The 22013-nt window shown below is 44.8% G+C and overlaps 1 protein-coding gene across 2 annotated transcripts in view; it reads left to right on the top strand.

The window, feature by feature from the left end:
• LOC139559192 (ataxin-1-like) overlaps positions 1-22013 on the top strand; it is a 197338-nt gene that overhangs the window by 106614 nt on the left and 68711 nt on the right. For both annotated transcript variants that reach the window (XM_071374965.1, XM_071374967.1), the window contains exon 3: positions 19264-19376. The gene's annotated coding sequence lies outside the window, so the exon portion shown is untranslated. The remainder of the gene's footprint in view (positions 1-19263; positions 19377-22013) is intronic.

The following is a 22013-nucleotide window of genomic DNA, read 5'->3' as shown; positions in this document are numbered from 1 at the left end:
CAAACCATTTGTCATTGTTGTTCATTTTCTTAGGTTGTCTGCTTAGATTTGATAGGGAAGCTGAGAGGTCAAATATACTTTTAGGTTTTCTACTGCCAAGTTTACACCTTCATGATTACAGTGACACATTTTGTCCAGGAAGTTGTCTAAAAGGGATTCAATTTGTTGTTGCCTAATTGTTTTTTGGTAGGTTTCTACATTACTTTCCTTCCATCTATAGCATTTCTTAATATTACTCAGTTTCTTTGGCTTTGATGCCTCATGATTGAGTATTGCTCTGTTCAAGTAGACGGTGATTTTGCTGTGATCTGATAGGGGTGTGTTGTGTCTTTAGTATCATTAATGTGAGGACATGCTATTTTATCAAGTCGATTACCTAAAGTTTAATTGATTACGTGATTGAATAAAATCATGCAACAACTAATTCATTAATAACCTGGGGCACCACGGAGAAGTTTATTTAAGGAGTTCCGTCTTCTGAATGAACTCTTAGAGATCTAAAGATCTCTTACATTTCAATCATTAATTATTCTTTACCTTCTATCAGTCTCATCTGAACATTGTAAGATCCATCTGCACGAACCCTAGTCTACATGATGAATCAGCAATACACGAATTGGTTTAATTATTTCTTTACTAACTACCTAAATAAATCACACAGAAGTACATACAACAGGCTATATTATACATCGATTACTAATCATGCCATGAAAAGTCCCTAGTGGACTAACCCGATATGACAGCTGGTTACACAAAGGGTGGAGGAAGAAAGAGCGGAAGGATGAGAGACAAAGGAATGGGTCTCTATCGGACCTTGAGAAGCTATGCTCACGTAAATCCATCTTATACACTCTAATAACCGCACATTCGGGAAAAAGAAAATGCAATATATTGTGAGCGGACCAAGTAGGTTGCTGTAAAGCGGAAAGGTGAAATAAACGAGTCAGGAGCAGATTTTCTTACATTGAACAAAGTTCTCTATTGAGGTATTTCTTTCTTCTTAAACCATCCCACACAATCAAGGATGATCTCACAAGGAAAACACAAATCTTCTTCTTCATAAGAACAAAGAACACAAGGTGAGTATCTTTAAACTATAACATAAATCACGGGTGTGTCACGGCCTTCACGATCCTTCCGTGGAGAGCTCCCTTCGGGTGGTCGTCCGGATCCGTGGTGACCATTCCAAAGAGGTGGTGTGTCCCTTGTTCTCCCTTCCGAAAGGTACGTCCTCTCCTCTGCAGAAGCAAACACTCTTTTCTTTCTCCCCAGTCTGCCGGTTCCCTCCTCTCTCTTGTAGGGGAAAGAGAAAAGCTTCATTAGTACCGTCAGCTGTGCTTAATTGCCTCTGACCACCTTGACTCACATGCCGGGCTGGGCTACGGTCCATGGGAGCAGCCTGCCCTCTGGTGGTCCTTCCACAATATATTTACGATTGAGCTGGGTTTCGATAGATGGGTCGAGAATGTAAGACTGGTTTGCCCAGTAAAGATCGTCATTGTCATTTGTAGAGTCTTTCTAGTCGTAGTGTTGATTAGAGCGGATAAGTTGGAGTACCCTGTAGTTCTTAGAGGAGTGTCTGTTTGGGGTTTACTGCCAGGGCCCAGATCTGGCAGTACTGTTCTAGCAGGTCCAGGCTCTGCTGTAGGTGTCACGACTTCCTCCGAGGTCAGTCCCTCTCCTTGTTCAGGCGACGTTCGGCGGTCGACGTCACCGGTCTTCTAGCCATCGCCGATCCACCTTTCATTTTCCACTTGTTTTGTCTCGTCTTCCCACACACCTGGTTTCAATTCCATCATTACATGTTGTGTATTTAACCCTCTGTTCCTCCCATGTCCTTGTCCGGAATTGTTTATTGTAATGCTTGTGCACGTTATGCTGGTGTGTGACGGGTTTTGTTTACCCATTGATTTCTTGTTCTGTTTACGGTGGTTTTGTTTATTAAACTGTGCCGTTATAAATCAGTTTTTGCTCTCCTGCGCCTGACTTCTTTGCCGCCAGTACGCACCCCTTACAGTAGGCCATGTGCTGTGGGTGACAGCAGGCACAGGTCATCTGGGAAGAGGGGCTGAGGATTTTTCTAGAATAATGGCCAATTCGTTGATGCAAATATTGAAGAGTGCAGGGCTCAAATTGCAACCCTGGCTAAGGCCCCGGCCCTGGTTAAAGAATTATGTTATTTTCTTGCCAATTTTGATCCTGCACGTATTGCCAGTATACATTTATTTAATTATGTCAAATGTTTTACCCCCTGCACCACTTTCAATAACTTTGTAGAACAGTCCTGTATGCCAAATATAATCCAATGCTTTTTGGAAGTCGATAAAGCAAGCGTACATTTTGGTATTATTTTGGTGGACATGTTTATCTCTCAGTGTGTGTTGGGTGTAAATGTGATCGGTCGTGCGATGTTTTGGTATAAATCCAATTAGGCTTTCTCTCTCTTTATCTCTGTCTCTCACTCTGTCTGTCTTTCTCTCTGTCTCTCGCTCTCTGTATCTCTCTTTCCCTCTCTCTCTGTCTGTCTGTCTGTCTCTCTCTCTCATTCTCCCTCTCTCTTAGCTGTGACCTTGGGTTGGCTGAGCTGCCGGGCATGCATACTGAGTGTGCACACACTTAGGCAAAGCTGCAGGGGGAAGTGAGTGATAGCCATTGCTGCCAAAAGAGAGGATAGTACATCTCACCACTCTTTGCATTATGTATGCTGTTACGTATGCTATACATATGCTATTCAAACATGCTAAGCCACTCCATATGGTTAGACAGTCTTGCTAAAAGGAAAAGAATGAGACGATCATTCAATCTGTCAATGAGACAATCAATCCCACTGCTAAAGCACAAACTGTTCTGTCTTTATCCATACAAACATCAACACAGGAGTTAGGAAGAGAATGAAAGCAGATCATTATCAATCATGTTTTCGACAACCAAAGCCTGCCCTAGGTTAACACAACAGGTCTGTTAGTGTTCTGTATCTAGAATCTATAGCTCCGTCTCCTAGGTGATGCAGCCATCTCAGATGTGTTCCTCACCTTCAGTTGCCCAGTGGAGCCTGACAGGAGAGATATTATGGGCTGTTGTCTGCCTCGGCGACCACACTATCAGCCTCTGAGTGTGTTAAGCTGCTGTTGCTATGAGCACCCATACATGCAGAAAGAAACACACAGGGAGGGAGGGAGGGAGGGAGGGAGGGAAGGAGGGATAGAGGGAGGAAGGGATAGAGGGAGGGAAAGAAGGAGGGATGTTGGGAGGAAGGGATAGAGGGAGGGATGGAGGGAGGAATACATGGATGTAGGGAGGGAGGGAGGAAGGGATGTAGGGAGGGAGGGATAGAGGGAGGGATGGAGGGAGGAATACATGGATGTAGGGAGGGAGGGAGGAAGGGATGTAGGGAGGGAGGGATAGACGGAGGGATAGAGAGATGTAGGGAAGGAGGGAGGGTGAGGGAGGGATGTAGGGATAGAGGGAGGGAGGAATTTAGGGAGGGAGGAGGGATAGAGGTAGGGATGTAGGGAGTGAGGGATGTAGGGAGGGGCGGAGAGAGGGAAGGATGTAGGGAGGGAGGGAGGGAGGGAGGGAGGGAGTGTTACCTCCCCTATATGGCCTCACCAAGTTGGCCAGGGAGGGAACTTTGTCTTTCTGTAACACCTAATCATGTGTGTTTGTGTGTATGCATGTCCACGAGTGAGGGTGTGTGTGTACGACTGTGAAATAGAGTTTCCTGGAACACACGCCCTACTCACCCCACTCACTCCTGTTTCCCCTCTCTTCAGCCCTCAACACCCTCTGCCCTCCCTGCCTTGCTTCATTCCCTGTGTGGGTTAGGGTTAGGGTTAGTTTGCAGCTCTCTCTGCCAGGCTGGAGTGTGAGAAGAGAAGTTAAGAGAGTTGGAAGAATGCTAACTGGAAAATCATTCAGCAGTTAAAAACGCTCAGCGGTGTGGAGCTGCTCACCCTGCCTCGCTGCCAAGCTACAGAGAAGAGAAGAGAATGCTGGTTGGCTGACTGGTTAGCTGACTGGATGGCTCTCTGACTGGCTAGCTGGCTGGCTGGTTTACTGGCAGGATCTCTGACTGGCTAGCTGGCTGGCTGGTTTACTGGCAGGATCTCTGACTGGCTAGCTGGCTGGCTGGTTTACTGGCAGGATCTCTGACTGGCTAGCTGGCTGGCTGGTTTTCTAACTGGCTGGCTGGGTCTCTGAATGACTGACTGGCTGGCTGGTTGACTGACTGGATGGCTGGCTGGCTGGCTCTCTGACAGACTATTTGGCTGGCTCTCTGACTGACTCTATGGCTGGCTCTCTGACTGACTCTATGGCTGGCTCTCTGACTGACTATATGGCTGGCTCTCTGACTGACTGTAGAGCTGGCTCTCTGACTGACTGTAGAGCTGGCTCTCTGACTGACTATATGGCTGGCTCCCTGACTGACTGTAGGGCTGGCTCTTTGAATGACTATAGAGCTGGCTCTCTGACTGACTGCAGGGCTGGCTGGCTCTCTGACAGACTGTAGGGCTGGCTCTCTGACTGACTATAGGGCTGGCTCTCTGACTGACAATATGGCTGGCTCTCTGACTGACTATATGGCTGGCTCTCTGACTGACTATAGGGCTGGTTCTCTGACAGACTATAGGGCTGGCTCTCTGACTGACTTTAGGGCTGGCTCTCTGACTGACTATATGGCTGGCTCTCTGACTGACTCTATGGCTGGCTCTCTGATTGACTATACGGCTGGCTCTCTGACTGACTATATGGCTGGCTCTCTGACTGACTATAGGGCTGGCTCTCTGACTGACTATTTGGCTGGCTCTCTGACTGACTATTGGGCTGGCTCTCTGACTGACTATTTGGCTGGCTCTCTGACTGACTATAGGGCTAGCTCTCTGACTGACTATTTGGCTGGCTCTCTGACTGACTATAGGGCTAGCTCTCTCACTGACTGTAGGGCTGGCTCTCTGATTGACTATATGGCTGGCTCTCTGACTGACTATAGGGCTAGCTCTCTCACTGACTGTATGGCTGGCTCTCTCACTGACTGTAGGGCTGGCTCTCTGATTGACTATACGGCTGGCTCTCTGACTGACTATAGGGCTGGCTCTCTGACTGACTATTTGGCTGGCTCTCTGACTGACTATAGGGCTGGCTCTCTGACTGACTATAGGGCTGGCTCTCTGATTGACTATATGGCTGGCTCTCTGACTGACTATAGGGCTGGTCTCTGACAGACTATAGGGCTGGCTCTCTCACTGACTGTAGGGCTGGCTGGCTCTCTGACTGACTATAGGGCTGGCTCTCTGACTGACTATATGGCTGGCTCACTGACTGACTGTAGGGCTGGCTCTTTGAATTACTATAGGGCTGGCTCTCTGACTGACTGCAGGGCTGGCTGGCTCTCTGACTGACTGTAGGGCTGGCTCTCTGATTGACTATAGGGCTGGCCCTCTGACTGACTATATGGCTGGCTCTCTGACTGACAATAGGGCTGGCTCTCTGACTGACTATAGGGCTGGCTCTCTGATTGACTATAGGGCTGGCTCTCTGACTGACTGTAGGGCTGGCTCTTTGACTGACTATATGGCTGGCTCTCTGACTGACAATAGGGCTGGCTCTCTGACTGACTATAGGGCTGGCTCTCTGACTGACTGTAGGGTTGGCTCTCTGACTGACTATAGGGTTGGCTCTCTGACTGACTATAGGGCTGGCTCTCTGACTGACTATAGGGCTGGCTCTCTGACTGACTATTTGGCTGGCTCTCTGACTGACTATATGGATGGCTCTCTGACTGACTATAGGGCTGCCTCTCTGACTGACTATATGGCTGGTTCTCTGACTGACTATAGGGCTGGCTCAGTGAACAAATGCTCCCTCAACACTTTCCTAGCTCTGTCTGTTCCTTTCAGTACTATCCCCTGTCTTGTCTTGTCTTGCACAAACCCTGGCTGGCTCTGGTCTTGTCTTACTCCTCCTTGTCCCATATAAGTGCCTGGGAACCTTACACGTTAGGCAGCGTGTGTGTGTATGTTTGTGTGTGTGTGTGTGTGCGTGTCCGTGTGTGTGCATTAATGCGTGCATGTATGCAGACAGAGGAAGGGTTGTTCAAAGCTGTTGTGTTGGGATAGACGACAGGACAGAAAACACTGTGTTCTGGGACTATACTGCCTTTCTGTGTGGAAACACATCTGCATTAGAGTACAAGTTGATATGAATCAGACAGTCCTGTTTGCCATTCCATTAAAACACACTCTCTCTATCACTCTATCTCTCTATCACTTCCTCTCTCTCTCCCTCTCTCTCTCTCTCTCGCTCCCTCTTTCTCTCAATTCAATTCAAATAATTTTATTGGCATGGGAAACATATGTTCACGTTGCCAAAGCAAATAGAAACAAAACAAAAGGGAAATAAACAAAAGGGAAACATTACACTCACAAAGGTTTGAAAAGAATATAGACATTTCAAATGTTATATTATTGTCTATGTACACTGTTGTAACAAAGTGCAAGTAGTTGAAGTATGAAAGGGAAAATAAATAAACAGATAAATACTATTTACAAAGTTGTTTGTGAGTCTCTATGTTTTTGGTTGGATATGTTTCTGAATTTCCTTCTTAGGGTTTTTTGCATTCTTCATCAAACCATTTGTCATTGTTGTAATTTTCTTAGGTTGTGTGCTTGAAAAAAGAGATTAAAAGAGATTTGTTGTTGCCCAATTATTGTTGGTAGGTTTCCACACTACTTTCCTTCCATCTATAGCATTTCTTAATAGTATGCATTTTATTCGGCTTTGATGCATCATGATTAAGTATTGCTCTGTTCAAGTAGGCTGTGATTTTGCTGTATCTGATAGGGGTGTCAGTGTGCTGACTGTGAACGCTCTGAGAGACTCTGGGTTTGGTGAAAAAGTGTAGTACTGCTGAGCTGTAGCTGTGCCTATTGTAGGAGTCTGCCATTGACTATGTACAGACCCAGAGTGCAACAGAGCTTCAAGTTGTGACCCATTTTTGTTGGTTGCTTTGTCATAGCATATCTGAGAGGGAATACTGTCACCTCTAGGTAGGTGTTTGTCCCCGGGTTCTTGTCCAGTTCTGGCCTTTAGGTCACTACATACTAGTACGCGTTCATGGCCTTGAAATTATTGACCTATCCCTCTAGGATGGAGATATGGTTTTCATTCAATTATGGAGATTCTAGTGGGGGGATATACTGTAGATAGCACTCACGAGGACTTTTTTCTCTGTTGAGATAATCACTTTTTTGAATTCCTAGCCAAATGTAAAATGTTCCTGTTTTGATGAATGTAATGGAGTGGGTTATGTCTGCTCTATACCTATCTATTTCTCTTTCTGTCCCCCTCCCCCTCTCTCTTGCTTTATTCTCTCTTTATCTCTCGCTCTCCCTCTCTCTTTCTTTCTGTCCTTCTCTGCTTCTCTCACTCACCTTCTCTCTCTCACTCTTGCTCACTCCATCTCTCACTCCCTATTGCTTGCTTGATCTCTCTCTCTTTATCGCTTTCTCTGTCTCTATCTCTCTCCTCTCTCTCTCGTGCTCTTATTTTCTTTCTTTCTCTCTCTCTCTCTCTCTCTCTCTTTCTCTCTCTCTCTCTCTCTCTCTCTCGCTCTCTCTTTCTCTCTCTCTTTCTCTCTCTCTCTTACTTTTCTTCTCTTTTTATTTCTCTCTCTTTCTTTCTCTCTCTCTTTATTGGCATGGGAAAGATATGCTTACATGCCAAAGCAAGTGAAATATCATGGCTATATACTAGAGGTCGATCGATTATGATTTTTCAACGCCGATACCGATACCGATTATTGGAGGACCAAAAAAGCCGATACCAATTAATCGGCCGATTTTTAAAAATGTATTTGTAATAATGACAATTACAATAATACTGAATGAACACTTATTTTAACTTAATATAATACATCAATAAAATCAATTTAGCCTCAAATAAATAATGAAACATGTTCAATTTGGTTTAAATAATGCAAAAGCAAAGTGTTGGAGAAGAAAGTAAAAGTGCAATATGTGCCATGTAAGAAAGCTAACGTTTAAGTTCCTTGCTCAGAACATGAGAACATATGAAAGCTGGTGGTTCCTTTTAACATGAGTCTTCAATATTCCCAGGTAAGAAGTTTTAGGTTGTAGTTATTATAGGAATTATAGGACTATTTCCCTCTATACCATTTGTATTTCATATACCTTTGACTATTGGATGTTCTTATAGGCACTTTAGTATTGCCAGTGTAACAGTATAGCTTCCGTCCCTCTCCTCGCTCCTACCTGGGCTCGAACCAGGAACACATCGACAACAGCCACCCTCAAAGCAGCGTTACCCTTGCAGGGCAAGCTATTAGCGCGCACCCCGCTAACTAGCTAGCCATTTCACATCGGTTACACCAGCCTAATCTCGGGAGTTGATAGGCTTGAAGTCATAAACAGCGCAATGCTTGAAACATTGCGAAGAGCTGCTGACAAAAGGCACGAAAGTGCTGTTTGAATGAATACTTACGAGCCTGCTGGTGCCTACCATCGCTCAGTCAGACTGCTCTATCAAATCATAGACTTAATTATAACATAATAACACACAGAAATACGAGCCTTAGGTCATTAATATGGTCGAATCCGGAAACTATCATCTCGAAAACAAAACATTTATTCTTTCATTGAAATACGGAACTGTTCCGTATTTTATCTAACGGGTGGCATCCATAAGTCTAAATATTCCTGTTACATTGCACAACCTTCAATGTTATGTCATAATTACGTAAAATTCTGGCAAATTAGTTCACAACGAGCCAGGCGGCCCAAACTGTTGCATATACCCTGACTCTGCGTCCAATGAACGCAAGAGAAGTGACACAATTTCACCTGGTTAATATTGCCTGCTAACCTGGATTTCTTTTAGCTAAATATGCAGGTTTAAAAATATATACTTCTGTGTATTGATTTTAAGAAAGGCATTGATGTTTATGGTTAGGTACACGTTGGAGCAACGACAGTCCTTTTTCACGAATGCGCACTGCATCGATTATATGCAACGCAGGACACGCTAGATAAACTAGTAATATCATCAACCATGTGTAGTTATAACTAGTGATTATGATTGATTGATTGATTGTTTTTTATAAGATAAGTTTAATGCTAGCTAGCAACTTACCTTGGCTTCTTACTGCATTCGCGTAACAGGCAGGCTCCTCATGGAGTGCAATGTAAGACAGGTGGTTAGAGCGTTGGACTAATTAACCGTATGGTTGCAAGATTGAATCGCCGAGCTGACAAGGTAAACGTGAGAATGTGTTCTTAACTTCTTGCAACTATAGGGGGTGCTGTTCCGCATTAGCATATTTGTGTCTCCAAATTAAACTGCCTCGTGCTAAATTCTTGATCGTACAATATGCATATTATTGTTATTATTGGATAGAAAACAGTCTATAGTTTCTATAGGAGTTGAAATTTTGTCTCTGAGTGGTACAGAACAATTTCTACAGCACTTTTCATGACAGGGTTCAGATTTCAGAAATTTTTACCTCTGATCTGGGGTCTGTTTATAAGGCCACAGTGAATGCTATGAAGAAACCGACACTGCCTACGTCTTCCTCTGGGTGTCTGTACGTCATCACGTTTTCAATGAAGTCGATGGGACGTTCACAGCCATTATAAATGACAAAAATGTACAGAGACCCCTCTTTCTCAACGTGCGCCTCAAGCGTGAAGGCCATCGGACCTGCCTCGTTCCAAATCGTTTTCTAACCAGCAGTATTTCTCCGGTCATGTTTTCAGTCGTTATAGTTGTTAAAAACATCATAATGTAGTGAATTTTAACCGTTTTATATCAATTTATATCCGTTTAGTGCGATTTTGAGGAATTTCTTTGTCGTGCACTCTGAAAGTTTGGACACGCTTTAGGGTGTCGGTCGTTGGTGATGGACATTTCGAAGGACAGAGGACATCTATCGACCAAAAGACGTTTATAACATAGAAAGGATACATTGCCCAAGAATATGATGGAAGATCAGCTCAAAGTAAGCAATATTTAATATGATAAACCGTGTTTCTGTCGAAATATTTTAAACGCATATATCGCCATTTTGTTTGGTATAGCTTCACTTGGCCAACCCTGTATTGAAAAGTAAGGATAATTTTAAAAATGTAAATCAGCGGTTGCATTAAGAACTAATTTGTCTTTCGATTCCTGTCAACCCTGTATTTTTTAGTCAAGTATATGATTAGCTTTTAATTAAACTAGATCACTCTGATAGATGACGTCAGACATATTGAGGCTTGATTTCCTAGTATTTTCATTGTGTAACCACGGTTTTGTATGGCTAAATATGCACCTTTTCGAACAAACTGTATATGTATGTTGTAAAATGATGTTACAGGAGTGTCATCGGAAGAATTCTGAGAAGGTTAGTGAAAAAATTAATATCTTTTGGCGGTGGTTACGTTATAGCGCTCTTTGGCTGGAATCGATGCTCTGGTAACGTTGGAACATGTAGTATGCTAACTTATCGATTTATTGTGTTTTCGCTGAAAAACGCTTAGAAAATCTGAAATATGGTCTGAAATCACAAGAACTGGGTCTTTCCATTGCTATGCTTTGTCTATTTTTATGAAATGTTTTATGATGAGTAAATTGGTCATACACGTTGCTCTATCTAGTAATTCTAGTGGATTTGTGATGGTCGGTGCAATTGTAAACTGTGATTTCTACCTGAAATATGCACTTTTTTCTAACAAAAACTATCCTATACCATGAATATGTTATCAGACTGTCATCTGATGGTTTTTTTTATAGGTTATTGGCTATCAATATCTTAGTTGAGCCGAATTGGTGATAGCACCTGAAGGAGTAAGAAACTGATGGAGTTAGAATAGTGGTGTATTTTGCTAACGTGTTTAGCTAATAGATTTACATATTTTGTCTTCCCTGTAAAACATTTTAAAAATCTGAAATGGTGGCTTTATTCACAAGATCTGTATCTTTCATCTGGTGTCTTGGACTTGTGATTTAATGATATTTAGATGCTACTATCTACTTCTGAAGCTATGCTATCTATGCTAATCAGTGTGTGGGGGGTGGGGGGTGCTCCCGGATCCGGGGTTAGTAGCAATGAAAGGTTAACTGACTTGCCCTAGTTAAATAAAGGTGTAAAAAAAAATACCGATTTCCGATTGTTATGAAAACTTGAAATCGGCCCTAATTAATCGGCCATTCCGATTAAGCTGTCAACCTCTACTATATACAGTGTTGTAACAATGTGCAAATAGTTAAAGTACAATAGGTAAAATACATAAACATACATTGTGGTTGTATTTACAATGTTGTTTGTTCATCACTGGTTGCCCTTTTCTTGTGGCAACAGGTCACAAATGTTGCTGCTGTGATGAGACACTGTGGTATTTCAGCCAATAGATATGGGAGTTTATCAAAATTGGATTTGTTTTCGAATTCTTTGTGGGTCTGTGTAATCTGAGGGAAATATGTGTCTCTAATATTTGGCAGGAGGTTAGGAAGTGCAGCTCAGTTTCCACCTCATTTTGTGGGCAGTGTGCACATAGCTTGTCTTCTCTTGAGAGCCAGGTCTGCCTACGACGGCCTCTCTCAATAGCAAGGCTATGCTCACTGAGTCTACATAGTCACAGTGGTCAGGTATTCTGCCACTGAGTACTCTCTGTTTAGGACCAAATAGCATTCTAGTTTGCTCTGTTTTTTGTTAATTCTTTCCAATGTGTCAAGTAATTCTCTTTTTGTTTTCTCATCATTTGTTTGGGTCTAATTGTGTTGCTGTTCTGTGGGGTCTGTTTGTGCTTGTGAACAGAGCCACAGGACCAGCTTGCTTAGGGGACTCTTCTCCAGGTTCATTTCTCTGTAGGTGATGGCTTTGTTATGGAAGGTTTGGGAATCACTTCCTTTTAGGTGGTTGTAGAATTGAATGGCTCTTTTCTGGATTTTGTTAATTAGTGGGTCTCGGCCTAATTCTGCTCTGCATGCATGCATTATTAGGTGTTTTACGTTGTACACAGAGGTTATTTTTGCAGAATTCTGCATGCAGAGTCTACATTTTGTGTTTGTCCCATTTTGTGAATTGGTTGGTGAGCGGACCCCAGACCACCCTCTCTGTCTCTCTGTCTCTCTCTCTCTCTCTCTCTCTCTCTCTCTCTCTCTCTCTCTCTCTCTCTCTCTCTCTCTCTCTCTCTCTCTCTCTCTCTCTCTCTCTCTCTCTCTCTCTCTCTCTCTCTCTCAACCTGCTAGTGCTAACTAACCTTTAAAAGGTCTTCCAGGAAAGAACCAAACTGCATGGCAGACTGAACTATCTTTCACAACAAGAAGAACAAATATTAAAGTCCATTATCACTGTCTATGTTACACAGTCCATTATCACTGTCTAGGTTACACAGTCCATTATCACTGTCTAGGTTACACAGTCCATTACCCCTGTCTAGGTTACACAGTCCATTACCACTGTCTAGGTTACACAGTCCATTACCCCTGTCTAGGTTACACAGTCCATTATCACTGTCTAGGTTACACAGTCCATTACCACTGTCTAGGTTACACAGTCCATTACCCCTGTCTAGGTTACACAGTCCATTACCACTGTCTAGGTTACACAGTCCATTATCACTGTCTAGGTTACACAGTCCATTATCACTGTCTAGGTTACACAGTCCATTATCACTGTCTAGGTTACACAGTCCATTATCACTGTCTAGGTTACACAGTCCATTATCACTGTCTAGGTTACACAGTCCATTACCCCTGTCTAGGTTACACAGTCCATTACCACTGTCTAGGTTACACAGTCCATTATCACTGTCTAGGTTACACAGTCCATTATCACTGTCTAGGTTACACAGTCCATTATCACTGTCTAGGTTACACAGTCCATTACCCCTGTCTAGGTTACACAGTCCATTACCACTGTCTAGGTTACACAGTCCATTACCACTGTCTAGGTTACACAGTCCATTACCACTGTCTAGGTTACACAGTCCATTATCACTGTCTAGGTTACACAGTCCATTACCCCTGTCTAGGTTACACAGTCCATTATCACTGTCTAGGTTACACAGTCCATTATCACTGTCTAGGTTACACAGTCCATTATCACTGTCTAGGTTACGCAGTCCATTATCACTGTCTAGGTTACACAGTCCATTATCACTGTCTAGGTTACACAGTCCATTACCCCTGTCTAGGTTACACAGTCCATTACCACTGTCTAGGTTACACAGTCCATTATCACTGTCTAGGTTACACAGTCCATTATCACTGTCTAGGTTACACAGTCCATTATCACTGTCTAGGTTACACAGTCCATTACCCCTGTCTAGGTTACACAGTCCATTATCACTGTCTAGGTTACACAGTCCATTACCCCTGTCTAGGTTACACAGTCCATTATCACTGTCTAGGTTACGCAGTCCATTATCACTGTCTAGGTTACACAGTCCATTACCCCTGTCTAGGTTACACAGTCCATTATCACTGTCTAGGTTACGCAGTCCATTATCACTGTCTAGGTTACACAGTCCATTATATCACAGTGTGTGTTTGTTTCATATATATGGATGCTTGGCAACTGTGATAATGTATTTTGGATGGATAACAAGTAAAGAGCTTTATCTCTATGGGAGACAAAAACACATCTTCCCTCTCTGCATGTGGTCTAAACACACACACACACACACACACACACACACACACACACACACACACACACACACACACACACACACACACACACACACACACACACACACACACACACACACACACACACACACACACACACACACACACACACACACACACACACACACACACACACACACACACACATACACACACATGTATCATCTCCAGTATTCTAATCAGAGGCCAATTAACTACTGTAGTGTTACACCTCTGCAGTGGAGGGGCTGAGTGGCTGATTGAATTGCAAAGCAGAGTGGATCAGACAGCCTGCAGCACTGAATAGAAGGGGGAGGTCCAGTCAATCAAAACACATTGTATTTGTCACATGCTTCGTAAACAACAGGCGTAGACTAACGGGGAAATGCTTACTTACGGGCTGTTCTCAACAATGCAGAGAGAAAGAAAATAGAGAAATAATAGAAAAGACTATGCCAGAGTCGATATGCAGGGGTACGAGGTAATTGAGGTAGATGTGCAGGGGTACGAGGTAATTGAGGTAGATGTGCAGGGGTACGAGGTAATTGAGGTAGATATGCAGAGGTACGAGGTAATTGATGTAGATGTGCAGGGGTACGAGGTAATTGACGTAGATGTGCAGGGATACGAGGTAATTGAGGTAGATATGCAGGGATACAAGGTAATTGAGGTAGATGTGCAGGGGTACGAGGTAATTGACGTAGATGTGCAGGGATACGAGGTAATTGATGTAGATATGCAGGGATACAAGGTAATTGAGGTAAATGTGCAGGGGTACGAGGTAATTGACGTAGATGTGCAGGGGTACGAGGTAATTGAGGTAGATGTGCAGGGGTACGAGGTAATTGAGGTAGATATGCAGGGATACAAGGTAAGTGAGGTAGATGTGCAGGGGTACGAGGTAATTGACGTAGATGTGCAGGGATACGAGGTAATTGATGTAGATATGCAGGGATACAAGGTAATTGAGGTGGATGTGCAGGGGTACGAGGTAATTGACGTAGATGTGCAGGGGTACGAGGTAATTGAGGTAGATGTGCAGGGGTACGAGGTAATTGACGTAGATGTGCAGGGATACGAGGTAATTGAGGTAGATGTGCAGGGGTACGAGGTAATTGAGGTAGATATGCAGGGGTACGAGGTAATTGAGGTATAGGTGTGCAAGGGTACGAGGTAATTGACGTAGATGTGCAGGGATACGAGGTAATTGAGGTAGATGTGCAGGGATACGAGGTAATTGGGGTAGATGTGCAGGGGTACGAGGTAATTGAGGTAGATGTGCAGGGGTACGAGGTAATTGAGGTAGATGTGCAGGGATACGAGGTAATTGAGGTAGATATGCAGGGGTACGAGGTAATTGAGGTAGATGTGCAGGGGTACGAGGTAATTGAGGTAGATATGCAGAGGTACGAGGTAATTGAGGTAGATGTGCAGGGATACGAGGTAATTGAGGTAGATGTGCAGGGGTACGAGGTAATTGAGGTAGATGTGCAGGGGTACGAGGTAATTGAGGTAGATATGCAGAGGTACGAGGTAATTGAGGTAGATGTGCAGGGATACGAGGTAATTGACATATTTACATATAACTATGAATAAAGTGACAGATAATAAACATTAGCAGCAGGGTATATGATGAGTCAATTAAAGTTAGTGCAAGAGGTATTTGGTTAACTATTTAACTATTTATCTGTCTTATGGCTTGGGGGTAGAAGCTGTTCAGGGTCCTGTTGGTTCCAGACTTGGTGCATCAGTACTGCTTGCCGTGCGGTAGCAGAGAGAACAGTCTATGACTTGGGTGGCTGAAATCTTTGACAATTTTAGGGCCTACCTCTGACACTGCCTGGCATAGAGACTGCAGTACCTGATGCTCCAGGCACTAACCAACAGGGGGTGCTATCCTGTACAGTATCTGTATGAGATCTGCATTCCATACTGTAACCCCTCCCTCCCTCCCACATTCCTTCCTTCCTTCCTTCCTTCCTTCCCTACCTCGCTCCCTCCCTCCCTCTCTCTCTACAGCTCCCCTCCCTCCCTCTTTCTCTATCTCTCTCTACAGCCTCCATCCTTCTCTCTCTCCCTACCTCCCGCCTTCCTTCCTTCCCTACCTCCTTCCCTCCCTCCCTCTCTCTCTTTCTCTCCCTCCCTCACTCCCACAGGTTATGAGCTTCCAACTATGATAATAGAGAAAGAATTGATGTCTGGCTTCACAGATGGAGAGAAAGAATCAATATGTTTCTATGGGAGTGGAAAGCATTGGGCTTATGTTACACCAGGGACAGAGTCCAAACCCACCCACCCACCCACCCACCCACGCAGGCCACACACACACACACAAACACACACACAAACAAACACACACACACACACACACACACACACACACACACACACACACACACACACACACACACACACACACACACACACACACACACACACACACACACACACACACACACACTGTGCCTCTCCTAAGCACTGCCCACTGAGACTGATGGGGAGAGAGTGGGCTTGAAGGATTTGTGAAAAGAGAGAAAGATAGGGAGAGAGAGAGAGAGAGAGAGCTCTCACACAGTGGCTGAGGATTACCAGACACCACCTGGCAAATGAACCAATCATGTGTATTACACAAGTGTGTGAGTGAGAGAGAAGAGGAGAGAGAAAGAGAGTGAAAGGAGACGAGAGAAAAGGAGAGACAGATGGTCACAGAGGGGAGGCGTACCAAGCTGGCTGTGAAGACAACATTGTGGTTTCTTCATGTCAGAAACAGAAGGATTATCTGTGATCTGTAAATGTCAGCAGAAATCATTAAAAATTCAGTCAGCGTAATCATTCACTACTCAGTCAGCGTAATCATTCAATGCTCAGTCAGTGTGATCATTCAATGCTCAGTCAGTGTAATCATTCAATACTCAGTCAGTGTAATCATTCAATACTCAGTCAGCGTAATCATTCAATACTCAGTCAGTGTAATCATTCAATACTCAGTCAGTGTAATCATTCAATACTCGGTCAGTGTAATCATTCAATACTCGGTCAGTGTAATCATTCAATACTCAGTCAGCGTAATCATTCAATGCTCAGTCAGTGTGATCATTCAATGCTCAGTCAGTGTAATCATTCAATACTCAGTCAGTGTAATCATTCAATACTCAGTCAGTGTAATCATTCACTACTCAGTCAGTGTAATCATTCAATGCTCAGTCAGTGTAATCATTCAATACTCAGTCAGTGTAATCATTCAATACTCAGTCAGTGTAATCATTCACTACTCAGTCAGTGTAATCATTCAATACTCAGTCAGTGTAATCATTCAATGCTCAGTCAGTGTAATCATTCACTACTCAGTGTAATCGTTCACTACTCAGTCAGTGTAATCATTCACTACTTAGTCAGTGTAATCATTCACTACTCAGTCAGTGTAATCATTCACTACTCAGTCAGTGTAATCATTCACTACTCAGTCAGTGTAATCATTCACTACTCAGTCAGTGTAATCATTCACTACTCAGTCAGTGTAATCATTCACTACTCAGTCTATCGCTGTGCAGATGTTGAGTCTTCATTCATACAGAATCACTTCCACTACCTGAGGCTAAATCATTTGAGACATTATGGATTCATCGCTCTATCATTTACAAACACACTGCCATGTTATGCTATTATTGATCTACCTACCTGTCTTGGTACCAAAAAGACTGACTGTCTGACTGGCTAACTGACTGACTCTGTCTCTCTCTCTCTTTCTCTGTCTCTGTCTCTGTCTCTCTTTCTTTCTCTCTTTCTTTCTTTCTTTCTTTCTCTCTCTCTCTCTTTTTCTCTCTCTCTCAATTCAATCTCTCTCTCCCTCCCTCTCGCTCTTTCCCTCCCTCCCTCCCTCCCTCCCTCCCTCCCTCCCTCACCCTCTCTCTGTCTGTTCCTGAGTCATTGTGAGGGCAGCAGGATGGCTAGGGAGGATGTACTACAATGCTGTAGCCCCAGTATACAGACAGAGCTCAGACAACAACACACCAGCAGCATACCACCCTGCATACCACTGCTGGCTTGCTTCTGAAGCTAAGCAGGGTTGGTTTTGGTCAGGCCCTGGATGGGAGACCAGATGCTGCTGGAAGTGGTGTTGGAGGGCCAGTAGGAGGCACTCTTTCATCTGGTCTAAACAAAGATCCCAATGCCCCAGGGCAGTGATTGGGGACACTGCTCTGTGTAGGGTGCCGTCTTTCGGATGGGACGTTAAACGGGTGTCCTGACTCTCTGAGGTCATTAAAGATCCCATGGCACTTATCGTAAGAGTAGGGGTGTTAACCCCGGTGTCCTGGCTAAATTCCCAATCTGGCCCTCAACCATCACGGTCACCTAATAATCCCCAGTTTACAATTGGCTCATTCATCCCCCTCCTCTCCCCTGTAACTATTCCCCAGGTCGTTGCTGCAAATGAGAACGTGTTCTCAGTCAACTTACCTGGTAAAATAACGGATAAATAAATAAAAATCAGGCAGGAGACTAGCTGTCTGTCTGTCTGTCTGTCTGTCCCTCACATCAACACATCAGGCAGGAGACTAGCTATCTGTCTGTCTACCTGCATGCCTGTCCCTCACATCAACACATCAGGCAGGAGACTGTCTGTCTGTCTGTCTGTCTGTCTGTCTGTCCCTCATATCAACACAACAGGCAGGAGACTAGCAGTCTGTCTGTCCCTCACGTCAATACAACGTCCCTAATTAGTCCCACATTGTGTGTTCTGTTCTCTACGTTACAGTATGTGTGCATGTGTGTGTGTGTGCATGTGTGTGTGTGTGTGTGTGTGGGTTGTGAGTTTGTGAATATTTAGTATATGAAACCATGTTGACCCCACACTCTTATCACAGCTTGTGACCTTAGTCTGACCTGTCTACCTATCTGACCTATCTGACCTGTCTGACCTGTCTGACCTGTCTACCTGTCTGACCTATCTGACCTGTCTACCTATCTGACCTGTCTGACCTGTCTACCTATCTGACCTATCTGACCTGTCTGACCTGTCTACCTATCTGACCTGTCTGACCTGTCTGACCTGTCTGACCTGTCTGGCCTATCTGACCTGTCTGACCTGTCTGGCCTATCTGACCTGTCTACCTGTCTGACCTATCTGACCTGTCTGACCTGTCTACCTATCTGACCTGTCTACCTATCTGACCTATCTGACCTGTCTGACCTATCTGACCTGTCTGACTTGTCTGACTTGTCTGACCTATCTGACCTGTCTACTTGTCTGACCTGTCTGACCTGTCTACCTGTCTGACCTGTCTACCTATCTGACCTGTCTGACCTGTCTACCTATCTGACCTGTCTGACCTGTCTGACCTATCTGACCTGTCTGACCAGTCTACCTATCTGACCTGTCTGACCTGTCAACCTGTCTGACCTGTCTACCTGTTAACCTGTCTGACCTGTCTCTCTCTCCCTAGCTAGTGTTTACCTGTCTCTCTCTCTCCTCAGCTAATGTTTACCTGTCTCTCTCTCTCCTCAGCTAATGTTTACCTGTCTCTCTCTCCCTAGCTAATGTTTACCTGTCTCTCTCTCTCCTCAGCTAAAGTTTACCTGTCTCTCTCTCCTCAGGTAGTGCTGGGGCCCTGAGAGGAAGCAGTGCTGTGTTCTGATTGGAGGACCCCTTCATGGGCTGCATCACGTGCTGACACACAGGAGGGACTGGAGGAGCTCTGTTGAATGAGGTAGGACCCCCTAAAACCCTCCTCACCCCCTCCCCTATCATACAATGAACATTCTACCTGCATCTGTGAGTCGTGGGAGTGTTGTTGCTCCGTATCTGTAAAATACACTACACAACACCCTGCACCCATGGTAGAACACCCTGCACCCGTGATAGAACACCCTGCACCCATGATAGAACACCCTCCACCCATGATAAAACACCCTGCACGTGCCTTAGAACACCCTGCACCCATGATAGAACACCCTGCACCCATGATAGAACACCCTGCACCCATGATAGAACATCCTGCACCCGTGATAGAACACCCTGCACCCATGATAGAACACCCTGCACCCATGATAAAACACCCTGCACCCGTGATAGAACACCCTGCACCCGTGATAGAACACCCTGCACCCGTGATAGAACACCCTGCACCCATGATAGAACACCCTGCACCCGTGATAGAACACCCTGCACCCATGATAGAACACCCTGCACCCGTGATAGAACACCCTGCACCCATGATAGAACACCCTGCACCCGTGATAGAACACCCTGCACCCATGATAGAACACCCTGCACCCGTGATAGAACACCCTGCACCCATGATAGAACACCCTGCATCCATGATAGAACACCCTGCACCCGTGATAGAACACCCTGCACCCGTGATAGAACACCCTGCACCCATGATAGAACACCCTGCACCCATGATAGAACACCCTGCACGTGCCTTAGAACACCCTGCACCCGTGATAGAACACCCTGCACCCATGATAGAACACCCTGCACCCATGATAGAACACCCTGCACCCGTGATAGAACACCCTGCACCCGTGATAGAACACCCTGCACCCATGATAGAACACCCTGCACCCATGATAGAACACCCTGCACCCATGATAGAACACCCTGCACCCGTGATAGAACACCCTGCACCCATGATAGAGCACCCTGCACCCATGATAGAACACCCTGCACCCGTGATAGAACACCCTGCACCCATGATAGAACATCCTGCACCCGTGATAGAACATCCTGCACCCATGATAGAGCACCCTGCACCCATGATAGAACACCCTGCACGTGCCTTAGAACACCCTGCACCCATGATAGAACACCCTGCACGTGCCTTAGAACACCCTGCACCCGTGATAGAACACCCTGCACCCATGATAGAGCACCCTGCACCCGTGATAGAACACCCTGCACCCATGATAGAACACCCTGCACCCGTGATAGAACACCCTGCACCCATGATAGAACACCCTGCACCCATGATAGAACACCCTGCACCCATGATAGAACACCCTGCACCCATGATAGAACACCCTGCACCCGTGATAGGACACCCTGCACCCGTGATAGAACACCCTGCACCCGTGATAGGACACCCTGCACCCGTGATAGAACACCCTGCACCCATGATAGAACACCCTGCACCCATGATAAAACACCCTGCACCCATGATAGAACACCCTGCACCCGTGATAGAACACCCTGCACCCGTGATAGAACACCCTGCAACCGTGATAGAACACCCTGCACCTGTGATAGAACAGCAGATTATGTACTAACGATGCAGGATGCTAATTTCCTCAAATCAAAAACAATAGCAAATGCGCCTGGGGGCGGCCAGTGGCGCTACTCCGCCTATCGCGGATCTCAGCTTTAATGTATGGCTATGTTCCATGTATGATTAATGTGTAGCTAATGTGTGTTCGTCTCTCAGTGAGAACCTAATGGTAGCAGATAGCAGCCCACTGACTCTGAAGCTAACTGACTGTCTTTCTTTATGGGATACAACTCTCTCTATGCTAGCCTGGTTAAACCGGATTTCAGTCAGTGTCGGTGAGAACCGAATGGTTCCTGAGTGTCTTTTAAATCGGAATCAGCTCTCAATATTAGCCTTAAACTAGACCTGCGTAGTCCATCATGGCTTGATTCACAGGGTTAGTGATTCATCCCAGAGTCATTCTCCCTGCACAGATGCCTGAAGCACTCTGATGAAATTGTAATCCTGAAATATGTCGTTTTTAAAAAGAAATGTAAGATCTGCTCATTCATTACCCCTTATATAAGTGTTCCCCAAACGGTTGAGCGGAAGGAATTCCTAGTCGATCGCAAAACATTCCTATAAAAAACAACAAAGATAAAGCCTTGCATTCCTACTTTTTTCTGTCTGGGCTGTTGGCAGTAGGTGCACTTGTTTCAGCTGCCCTGCACGAAGTGTTCCCATTTTTAGGCGAAGTGTTCCCATCTTTAACCTTTCATGTGTCTGAAAGTACAAACTCCGCCTACCTATAGGCCTACCACTAGCCAATCGGATTGCTCAGATCACCGTGTCTGCTCTCTGCAGCTTCCTCGAGCACACAGCAAAGTAAGTTGATACTACTGTGATTTCAAAACATCTGAAACCACGACGAAAGAGAGACTATCAAAGAATACTACACAGAGCTGCAGTTTTTATGTGTGAGTTCATGCTGAACTTTTTATTCAACACTGCCAACACTTTTTATTCAACACTTTAATAAGCCATGAAATGTGCTTCTACCAGCACTACAGCTTAGTAGCAAAGTGTATCGATAAGCTTGTGTTGGGTTGTGTCTTCTTTAATAATATTTTTTATCACTTTCTCTGGTCATAGGAGTAA

This window comes from Salvelinus alpinus, chromosome 29 (assembly GCF_045679555.1).
Source record: "Salvelinus alpinus chromosome 29, SLU_Salpinus.1, whole genome shotgun sequence".
Taxonomy (NCBI): Eukaryota; Metazoa; Chordata; class Actinopteri; order Salmoniformes; family Salmonidae; genus Salvelinus; species Salvelinus alpinus.
The sequence above is the reverse complement of the archived record's forward strand: the minus strand, read 5'-3'. Positions and strand labels throughout refer to the sequence as shown.